This window comes from Pan paniscus, chromosome 5, assembly GCF_029289425.2.
Source record: "Pan paniscus chromosome 5, NHGRI_mPanPan1-v2.0_pri, whole genome shotgun sequence".
In the NCBI taxonomy this organism is placed as follows: Eukaryota; Metazoa; Chordata; class Mammalia; order Primates; family Hominidae; genus Pan; species Pan paniscus.
Genome location: NC_073254.2, coordinates 149542530 through 149554635, shown reverse-complemented (window position 1 = coordinate 149554635; position 12106 = coordinate 149542530). Strand labels below are relative to the sequence as shown.

The 12106-nt window shown below is 39.0% G+C and overlaps 1 long non-coding RNA gene across 1 annotated transcript in view; it reads left to right on the top strand.

Annotated features, from left to right (window-relative positions):
* Positions 1-12106, top strand: part of LOC103783148 (uncharacterized) — an 84445-nt gene that overhangs the window by 17977 nt on the left and 54362 nt on the right. The window lies entirely within an intron of this gene.

Genomic DNA, 12106 nt, shown 5'->3' with positions numbered 1-12106 from the left:
CACATGTGATAGATAGGATTCTAAAGGGATTCAAAGAAGACAAGCAAATCTAGCAACCACAGAGGCAAGTCTAGCATCCACAGATAGGTAGGATTCTTAAGGGATTTGAAAAACTCAGGCAAGTCTAGCAACCAAAGAGGGATTCAAAGAAGATAGGCAAGTCTAGCAACCTGCCAATGCTGTGTCTTCACGTTAGGCATTTGGCAAGTCTCTGTGTCAGGTGGCTGGAGGCATTGTCCTGGAGTGGCCATTTTTCTATTTAATGTATTGTTTTTGTACTTAGGTACAGGCATTGCACGCAAATAGCAGTAAGATACTGACTCTTCTCTCAAAAAATAATATTGATGTTATTTGCCTTTATTGGGCAGTTCCTTTGTACCAGGCAGCATGTTATGTGCTTTATATACATTGCCTTTTAATTTTCACAGCACACCTAAGAGGGTGATATTTTTATCTCCTTTTTCTCAGTTGGCAACTCTCTCTCCCAGGTCACATGGTTAAGTGGCTGAGCCAGGATTCAAACTGACAGCAAAGCAGTGCTGTAATGTTTACAATCTAATCCGGGAAACAAAACCACAGTGTTCTAGTGATGGGAAGGAGGGAGATACTGCACCACTTGGAAGGATAAGGAAGAGGCTTCTTTCTGTGGGGGCACTGAGTGGGACCTGTGTGACAGGCCATGGCCAAGTCCGTCATGCTCAGTACCTCCTGGGCCCTGTGGCTTTGCAGATGAATGATCACTCATCTATGAGAACTAGGTGCTATTCTGTAGCTACAGGCATGAGACTTAGGCAAAAATCAACTGAGACTAATTCAACCATATGGCACTGATGATCTTTTTAAGGTAATAACACTATCATTTCAAAGTGACATACATTTAAAAGAGACTCGAAATACCCCAGTGCCAGGCTTCCATGACATGTGCACTGGCATCTACACCTGTTCCCTGGTAAGGAACCAGCACATACCAGAGAAGCTGCACCCTGAACATCCCCACCTTGATGTGATTTTGTCACTTTTACTAAGACCCATGCCCTTTAAGCTTAGGAAGGTACAATATAAGTTAAGATTTATGAGCCTAAGCACATATACTGACCATTTTCCAAACCTTGGCCTTGAAGTCCTGTGAAATTTATTTTTCCAACAGGTCTAATGTGATTGAGTGTAGCAATCAGGAGATAAAGACAGGGAAAAGTAATCTGGACACACTTTAGGATCTCTAACAAATCCACAGTTTCCTTTCCCCATTGCACATGTTCTGGGAGCCATGTTTGTGGTGTGGGGCTCACTGTGTGTAATTGGACCAAGAGTGGATGCTTGCCTTGAGATGGACGGTCCTTTTTTCTTGGGAATTTAGAATTTGGACTGGGCATCCTCTTGTCAGTCTTCACACACAGGTGAAATGGCACTTGGGACACTCAGGGTTTCCTTATCCCACCGTAGGGACTGAACAGAGAAAGGGAAGGTTTTTCAAAACCAGGGGGAGGATCTTGTAATCATTAGGCAATGGGGAGCCATTGAAATTTTTTTTTTGTATGGGCATAACCTATAACCAATCATATCTAGTTTGCTGAAGACATCTTATACTTTATAGTTCTGAAAATTTCTAAATTCATCTTATGGCAGCTATTCAAAGTGCCTGTTCTACGTACTTTGCTGAGACAAAAATCCAAGTTCTTCCTTCCCATAGCATTAAATGTGTTCTTCTCAGCCTGAGTTCATGGGACATCAAAAGGGAAGAATGTGGATTAGGCAACTCTCCCATTCTCCTCCTGAGGAGGCTTATTTATGTAAGCCTTCTTTTCTTATCTTCGACTCACACTCCCTTGGCTTTTGGAAAATTAGATTACCTATTTTATTTTCCTAGCCATATGCAACTTATAAACCTTGGCAGTCCAAATCTATTGGAAAGCTCAGAAGTACTAGTCTCTCTTAGTCTTGATAGTATCTGATGAGATTTGTCTTCCTAATTTTATTTGTTGACAACAGCAGTCTTGTTTTAAGTGGTTCTTTTTCGCACTCCAATAGGAGGCACTCAATCCTCTCTGGATAAGACTGCAAACAAAGAGTTTCTTTCCCCTTTTCATCTAAGGAGAGTTAATGTGCCTGTATTTTCAGAGAAGGCAGCTGCAGTTCAAGAGTATGCCCGGTGTTCTCGTTTATCCTCGTCCTCCTCCTGTGGGCTGTTGGATTCCTGGCGACAGTAAGCCGGACACTCCAGGAGATGACCTCTTCTTGTCGATACTGTCATTCTGTCTTCCCCTTGGCTCTGACCTATATCTTCCCTTGCTGGCTCTTAGTCTGCTCTTTGCTGACACACTTCGACTGCAACACAATTCCCCATCCTTGCTTGAATCATAGGCGAGTGTGTTCTCTGCTTGGTAAAAATGACTTGATATTGACCCTAGTATTCTCTCTGCTGCTTCCTTTCTGGTCTCTTTTCTGCCTCCCTTAACTTTCAGGGTGCTATTTCACAATTTCTTGAAAGATACTGGACTGAACAACATATAAGAAAAAAAGGCTACAGCATAAATAATATAATAACAACTATTTGAGTACTTTGTGTCATGCACTGTGTTAGCACTTTGCAAGCATTTTCTCATTAAATTCTGATGAAAAGTCATTATGTAATATATTTCTGTTGTTATCTTAATTTCAGAAGTAACTGAAGCTCAGAGAGTTTACGTTACTTTCCCAATGGTAAGCCTAGTAAATGATAGAGCCACAACTTGAGCTCACTTGCCATGCCCAAGTCTATTCCTATACTCAATACTATTCGACCTCATTGCTTGGAGACACAAGGAAAAGCACTTCTGAGACCCTCAACATTGTTCATTTTCATAATATTGCATCTTTGGCAACCAAATGTCGCTGTGGTGATTTTGTTTCTCCCTGTTTCCCTGTTACTAACATCCAGGGCCCAAAGTTCCCTCTGAGCTCGCTGTCGTCTCTTACTTCTATTAGCAAGAGGTGTGGAAAGACCTATTTTCTCAACCTAATCAGACAGTGCAGAGGGTAGCTTCTTATCCTGTTGTGCTTAGGTCAATGTTTTATCGGTTTTTAAATACCTTGTTTTAGATATAATCAATACCTTATTTCCTTTTAAGCAGTAGCTCTGTAATTTTGTATTAGGAATAGATAACACAGAGTTACAATGCCAGTAGCCAGCATTGTTTATGTACCCAACATGGTGATTTATGTGTATTCTTACTGAATCATTGCAAAAGCTAGGTGAGGCTGATAATAATGTGATCTTCATTTGACAGAGAGGAAACTAAGACTCAATACAATAGCAAGCTTCTATCACCTTGACTACTGCATCATTCTCCCAAGTGGTCTTTTCACATATCCTCTTGCTCTTCACTCTTTTCCCACATTGCAAGAGTGATATGTTTCAAAATGTATGTCTTATTAGGCCACTTTCCTATGTAAGCCCTGTCAGTGGTTTCCAATTTCCCTTAGAACCAAGTCCAAAATCCTTTATGTGGCTTAGGAGAATTGCCGTGTTTCACCCTGGACCAAGTTCTCACTCTTGTCTCTTAGCTCTTTGATCAAAACTTCCGTAACCCAAATCTACTGGTTTTCTTTCTATCTCCAGTAGGTGCCTAAATATAAATTATATTATCTGTCTCCCAAGTTATTTGAATAAAGCTTGAACCCCAATTTGGCTATTCCTTATTGTGCCTGCTCCACTGGCAAATATAGTTTTGTAGTAGTTTCCTTCACATCTGTTCAGCTGTTGTAGTTTTAGCTGTTTCTCATATTCAACCTGGTAGGTTGAATATTATCCTTCCACCCAAAAGATGTTCAAGTCCTAAGTCCTGGGACTTGTGAATGTTATTTTATATGGCAAAAGGGATTTTGCAGGTGTGAATAAATTAAGGATCTTGAGATGGGAAAGTTATCCTGGATTATCTGTGTGGGCCTCATGTAATCACAAGTCTAATGGCTCTAATAATGGCCCTACTAATGGCCCTAATCACCTCAACCTTTTACTGCTTCTTTAAGATACTTTAAGAGGGAGGCAGGAGATCAGAGTAAGAGTAGTAGGAAATATGGCAACAGAAGCAAGAAGGTGGAGTGATAAGAAGGGACTATGAGCCAAGGAGTACAGGGAATCTCTAGGACTGAAAAAGGCAAAGAAACAGAGATCTGAAGTCCCCAGAAGGAGGATATCCTGCTGAAAACCTTATTTTAGACTTCCAATCTTTAGAATTGTAGGAGGATACATTTATCTTGTTTTATGACACAAAATTACTTGTCACTTGTTAGAATAGCAATAGGAAACAAATACATGCCATGACCCAACTTTCAAGATTCTAGAAAACTGAGAGACTGAAGTCATTTATTTAACAAATATCTTCTGAGTGCCAGGTACTCTATCTGAGACATTGCCCTTGTGGTTTTATTTTTGAATACAGAAAGACAGAAAAAAAAAAAAAGATCATATTGGAGTTATTAGTACTATACATTTAGAGAAGATTAAAAAAAGAATAAGAAGAAGATACGATGGATCTGTAGTGCCAGGGAGGGGAATTGCAATTTTAAATAGGATGGTCAGTGCAGGCCTCCTTCAGAAAGTGAGCAATGTGAAGGAGTTAGCTATATGGATCTCTTAGGGCATTCACCAGGCAGATAAAAAAACTAGTACAGAGGTCATAAGAAGGGAATGTGCCTGGATATTCACAGAACAGTAAAAAGGCCAGTGTGGCTGAGGCAGGGTGAGCTGGGGTAGAAGATTAGGATAATGAGGTCATAGAGGTACCAGTAGAACCAGCTCTTGTCAGGCTCTCCCTGGAGTACTGTGGGTTACCACTGGAGGGTTTTGAGCAGAGCCATGGCATATACTGATGTAAGTTTCAAAAGGCTATTGTGTATCCTAGGCAATAGATGTTGGTGGCTATGACGAAAATGGTAGCTGTAGCATCAGTGAGAAGTGGTTAGATTGGTATTTGTTTTGAAGAGTAGGGCTAATAAGATTTCCTGATAGAATGAGTGTGGAAATGTGCCTCTAAAGTGTTTGGTCTAACCAACTGGAAAATGAGTACCCATTAACTAAGACGGAGAAAACTGTGGGTACAGAGAGAGAGCACAGATCAGGAGTTCAATTTGAGATGTGTTTGACATTTAAGTAGAGGCATTGAGTGGCAGTCAGAAATCAAAGTCTGTCCATCAAGAGAGGGGTCTGAGCTGGAGACATGTATTTGGGGGTTGACAACAAATAGATGGCAAACTGATAAGGCAAACGAACGGACAGGGATGGGCAAAGGCTTTCCCATAGGATTAGAGTGGAGGAGGTGAGGGACGATTAGGAAATATGTTAGAAATGATTGCAAAGTAAGTAGGAAAAATATAGTTTACCTTAGAAAATTGTCTATGTCTACATATGAGAAGACATTAATTCTCCATGAGAGATTAAATCACATTTACATCAAATCTTTTTGTTATTTCTCTAGTCACCACTAACAAAATGCCACATAATGAGCTTATTTTAAGATCAATATTTGTATTTCTCTTCTTAAACTCCCAGGGGTAACAATTCCATTTTCCAGAGCCCTGGAAATCTCTACACATTGTCTTTGAAAATATACATTCTATAAGATGTGAGAGACCAGTATGGTGTCTTGAAGCAGGGATGATAATTTTGTGGTTTGGGGAATGAAATTCGTGCGCTGATCCAAATTGCACATTTTGTAGCTTCCCCCTCATCTGATGAGTGGTTCTACTCTGTTATTTGGCTGGAATTGGATGATAGCACTTACCATATGTTTGGCACTTTATATTTTCTGAAATCCTTTCAAATATACTCTCATTTATCCCTCACAATAGTCTTAGGAAGAAGATAATGTCATTCTCATTTATAGATGAGGAAACAGACTCAAAGAGGCAAAGCAATTTACCCAAGGTCATTAAGCAAATTTTGAATTTGACTCAAACACGGGGCTCCCAGTTCTTTCCCTGCTTCTTTTAGGTACTCGAGAGTCTTTCAATTGATTACTTGTTTTTAAAAAATGTCAGCTCAAGGTAAGAGAGGAGGTAGAGAATATTTTCTGGGCTTGTTAGACATTCTAGCCATTTAACAAAGCTCTGTAAGGTTGTATAAAATGTAACATAAAGAAAATAATTGTAAATAGTATACTCTTTGGCAATTTCTTTCTTATTTCTTGTGTGCTTACCTCCCACATATTAGTTGGAACCTAGGGCATAAGTGTTTCTTGATTGTTCCAAAGCTGCCTTGAGATTGGTTGAACCTGGAAAGTCATGCCATGGCCATTGAAGAAGACAATTTGGGTGCCCTGGCTGGCTGACATGGCATGGGGCTTGCTTGGTTATTTGTTGCCACGAATGAGACTTTGGCTTTAGAAGCATCAAGTGTGGGACCACCTGAGAGCACTGAAAAAATAGGGGGGATTTTGGGGAGCAAAAGGTCCAGGAGAGAATAAGCTGGTCCTGATTGCTGAGTCTGCACTATGTGGAAGGCATCAGAGGATGACTGCAGACAGTAGTTGGAAAATGAAAACAATGTTTTTTTAAATAAGGTACACATATAGGTGGAGATGAAACAATATCCCCTAAATGGCAGCAGGAGTAGCAGATTTAACTAGATGCTTCCGTGTGAAAAAAATGGCAATGTCAGGAAGTTTAGTCATGTGTGACAGGAATAACCCATTAAAGAGAGCAGTCTGGGAGAAATGGGCTGGTGGAGAGGGGAACATTCGGAAAGCCCACCTTCCACCTCCAAATATGGAGAGTTATGTGCAAGGTCTACGTGTTTTAAAAGAATACTGTTTATTTAATATAATCACATATACCCAATCTAAATAAAATAGGATATTCTCAAAAGCATTAGTATGAGCACTTCATTACCCTTTTAGTAACTGGGGAGAATATACCTATTTTACTAATTTTTCCCATGTTTCTATATGGCTGAAGAAAGTTGGAAACTAGTATTCATTTAGATTCACTTAGGGTAAGTTGGAAGATATTGAAAGGAGATAATGGTGACAATATGTTTTATAAAAGTTTTGTTCTGTTATATAGAATAGGAAACTAAATCTTAAAGAGGAAAATTAATTGTATAAGAAATTTTAGATTAACATTTAGAAGAGAATGAAGAGAAAGGGATTTTACCTTTATTAAATTCTTACATATTAGTTGTTTTACATTTCAGTTTAATCCTGGCAATCAAGTTGTAAGATACTATGCTCTCATTGACACACAGGGAAATTCAAAATTAAAGACCTTCAGGTCATGTAGCTGTCTAGTTGTAGGTTGAAACCAGTTCTGACAAATGCCAAAATTCGTCTTTCTTTTCATTCTGAGAGAAGATGTAAAACTGTGTTTAAAAATTCTACATTACCCTTGTTGTTTATTTATTAAACTACTTAAGGAACATACTTCAAAACGGTCTTAAAAAAGGTGCTGTGATTCTCTGTCAAGGGAACCTGTTACCTGTAGGAGTCGTCTCTTGCCACTATTTAACTAATCCCAGGCTGTTTCCACCTGTTTGTAGTTGCAATAACTATAAATCGGTAAGCATGTGTATGAGGGACTAAAATAGGTTCACTAGGAAGAACACAGGCCAAATAAATCTCAACTTTCTTCTCTTTTTAAACTAGGATTAGTGGATTAAGAGACTGTCCTTGAAATAGCATTAAATTAGGCAAATATTTGACTACATCTTTCTTGTTTCCACTATAAAATTGTAGAATGTGAATTCAATTATAGTATGCTTAAGCAACCTTACCCAAACAGTTTTGATTGGTGATTGTTTTAAAAACCAGAGAGAAGCCTCACACAGGCTGACATAGCTCGAGTCAACCTTTTTTTTTCCTTTCTTCTTGTACTGGAAAAGACTGAACAACATTTTTTGTTGTGTTGTTCACAAGTTGAGTGGAGAAAAAAATAAGCCTATCAAATCAACAAAGTGTGGACAACTGTTTATGAGAGACAAGTTCAAGTGAAAGATTATTACAGGAGTTTTAGCAGGCTTGGTTTTGGACTGAGGCTTGCTGAAATCATAGATGTACACAGGCAGATTAGGAGAGATGGAGGCTAGAACTTGGGATGAAGCCAGGACTTAGGGGACTTGATCCAGCTGTAAGGCCACTCTTAGAAAAGGGAGACCTGCAGTCCAGATACCTGTCCAAAAGGATACTGTGAACCTCAGCTTGATTGAGCAGCTATCAATATCTACGGTAGTCCAATCTGGTGGGCAGAACAGAGCCAGTGAAATTTTCATATAGAAGGTGACAGAATGAAGTTGAGATGCCAAGTGTTCTACCCAGTTAGAACATGACCCTGGCCAATAGCTAAACATAAAGAAAATCAGGTCAAGCACTTATCCAGAGGTGGCTAGCAATCAGAAAACTAAGGTCAAACCCAGTAACGCAAATGCTGATTTCAGGAGGGCTTGTGGGGAAAGTGCTTCTGTCCAATGGGTCCTACTTAGGGGACTACGGCAAATCCTGTGGGACATGAGGTTTCAAGGATGGGCTGAGTAATGCATCATTTACCAAGAGCTGCTAAGGTAAGAATAGCCCAAGCCCAGGACTTTACCTGTGGTTGAGGAAGAATTACTGTTTAGGTAAAATTGGCCTGCAAACTCGGTGTGTTTAGCCTTCAATGTCAAAAGCTATACAGAAACAATGAAGATGAACTTCAAGAAAATTATGAAGTTGTTTATTAGAATCTTTAAAAAATTGTGAGTACACAGGCTTGGTGCAGCTCTCTGGGCAAAAGTTTCTGTGAATTGAAAAAATTGTTCTTCAGCTGAACATACATTTAGTATACTCTACATGAAGCAATACATTTGGGAAAAAAAGGCAATTATTTGAAATTCTGTCAACTAAAGTTAGGGAGAGTCAAGCAAGAGAAGACTTAGCCTCTAAATCCTGCATTTTCAAATTATCCTGAGGAATTATATTAAGTTCTGCTAAGTACATTTTAAGAGGACTGGTGATAATCTAATTTTTATTCAGAGCACGAGGACCAGGATGATGAGAAATATGGACATGATGTCACATGAAACATGGTTGAAAATAACCCAGAAGAAAGGAATGGGGCTACTTAGAGTAGGTATGATAGTAGCCTTCAGAGATTTAAAAAGGTAGGTGGAGTAGGGTAGGGAGGCAGACAAAGATTAAACATATGGAGTAGAAAACTCCAAACGACTGTTAGTAGTTAGAGCAGCCACCACTCTTGGGGGCCTGCTGCTCCCTCAACCACCAAGCACAGAAATAAAGGACAATCTTGAGTTCCTTCAAGGAAAGTTTCAGCACCTGCCTAGCCTTGAGAAGGAAATAGGCAACCTGATAAGCAAGCAAGTAATAATAACTTAAGAAAATAGCCAAGGAAGTTAGAGTCACAAGATGTTTGTTTTTCTGTAGAAACTAAAGATAATATCTTATGTCCTTGAGTTGTTTTTCAGAAACCTAGACCCCACCAAATAGACAATGCCATCTGCTGGCATATAGACCTCAGGTAAGGGGGAACTGAGGACTGAACTCCGATGGCGGTTCTATGTTCTAAATTTCTTCCTGAGAGGCCTGGAGAAAGTCATTCCCACAGGCCAGACCCTAACATTCATTTCTGCTGACCCCAAGTTTTTAGACAAAGTTTCTCTTCTTTAACCAACAGCGATTCAGAGAATCTTTGAATCTCCCTATGACCTGTAAGCCTCCACTTCAAGATATCCCGCCTTTTTAGGCCAAATCAGTGTATAACCTCCATGTATGGATTCATGATTTTGCCTTTAACTTCTGCTTTCCTTAAATGTACCCCTGCCTTTAAAAACCCTTGCTTGTAAATCACCAGGGAGGTTGAGTCTTAAGCATGAGCTTCCTGATTCTCCTTTTTTGGTGTCCTGCAAGTAAACACCCTCCTTTCTCTTGCTGTAAAACCTCTCTGTGGATGTTTGGCTTTAGTGCACTGTATTGCACTGAGTGAGTAGACCTAGCTTTGATTCAGTGACAGTAGAAATTCAGTAGATATTTGTTATATTAAATAAGAAATATCTTTCTAACAGTAAAGAATTCCAATATAGAGTGGGCTGTCTGGGAGCAGTATTCAAATAGAGGTGAGATGACCATCTTTCTGGAAGCCCCATAGCATTCTCTCATTGTGTGGACTCTTTGTTGCAAAAGCAAATAACTAAGATCTCTGGCAAAATATTGCCCCAACGTTTAGCTTTGCTTTTGTAGCAGAGATCTGCACTAAAACTTTAGCAATCCTACGGTGTTAGATTATTACTCTAATGTGTTATATCCCGCTTTACAGAGATGCCATAACTCATTCCGAAGTAATTATAGCTTGTGATTATTGTGGAGAACACTCACTTGGGAATTAGAAGATGGCTGACTCCCAGTTATTAGCATGGTGATATTGAACAAGTCATTCTATCTCTTTGAGTCTTATTTTATCAGCTGTAAAACGAGGATAATAAGCCTATGTCAGTGAGTCAACCCCTTCAACAAACATTTCCTGGACAGTCACTGAGCGCCAGGCCCTTTGCTAGTGTTTGGGGATGCAAAGCACTCTCTGCCCTCAAGGACTTCAGTGTTTGGTAGGATTGTTGTAAAGAGTAAGTGTGTTGAATGAGATGCATATAACAACACTGGGTGCATAGAAAGCCACTATATAAATGTAATATAGTATTATTTGTGTCAGTGAGTAGTCATTAAGCACTGAATGTGATAGACCCTGTACAGAACATATTAAACCATTGTACCAGAGCTATAGTCTTACTTTACTTTTCATCTTTTTTCAGCTACGTGTATGTGTTTCTAAGCATAACTTCTTGGAAGAAAAGGAAATTCTTAGAAGCAATTAGAGTATCACACCCATGCTATACCCTTTGATTCATTAGCTTGCTCTATTTTTCTGTTATTTTGAAATTACCCAAGCTGAAGCAGAAAAACTGCCAGGAAAATGTCACAGCCACCCCTTACTGAACAGCAGAAACACCAGCAAAACACCAACTGCAACATGGTGTATTTTGAAGGTAGACCAAATAGCATTTTCTGATAATTTGGATATAAACTGTAAAAGAAATATATAAGACTCAAGGATGGTTCCAAATATTTTGGCTTGAGAGACTGAAAATATACATTTACCATCATTTATGATAGGGAAGCCTTTAGGGAGAAAAAGCTTGGAATGAGATAATAAAGATTGTAAATTTCAGTTTTGGGATATATTTGAGATGTCTAACTTCCAAGTGGAGATACTAGTTAGGCAACTAAAGTGTGTGAAGCTGAAGTTCAGGAGAGAGGTTTGGGTTGGAGATATAAATTTGAGGGCAGTCAGCATCTTTAAAGGCAGGAAGCTGGGTGTGATCACCAAAAGAATGAGTGTGGATCAAATAATGCCTAACAAAAGGTTAGGTAACAAAAGCAAAAATAGACAAATGGGATCAGATCAAATTAAAAATTCTTCTGCACAGCAAAGGAAACAATCAACAGAGTGAAAAGACAACCTTTGGAATGGGAGAAAATATCTGCAAACGATATGTCTGAAATGGGATTAATATACTAAATATATAAAGAACTCAGACAACACAATAGCAAGAAAATAAATAACTCCACTTAAAAATGGGCAAAAACCCTGAATAGTAAAGGAAAAGAAATATATTTTCCTTACTCATCACAAGGTACATGATTGTGGCTCCTATAACAAAAGACAGATTAATTTAAAAATTACAAATTTATTTAAAATAAGTTTTATGTGACTTGGGAGCCTTTGGAAATAAACTCCCAAAGAAACAGAGAATGTGTATTTTTATGCTAAATTTGATGAAAAAGCAGATAGCTACAGAGAAGTATAATTGGATAAAAGGGGTATGATCTAATGATAATAAACTAGGAGAAACTTAACAAGGCCTGTTTGTTCAGATTCTTCTCTGTTTCTGTATGTCTTCAAAGATAAGAACATTCCTTTTCTCTGTGTATAGGATGGGTGCCTCTGGAATGAAGACCTTATTCAGGGCAGGAGGGTGGGAGACAGTCAGAGAGACCTTCCTGCTTCTGCTGTTTTCTCAAATTGTAACTGTAATAGGTTCATTGCTTGATGCACAGTGAGTAAATATACCGAGACACCAGGGGTTGCA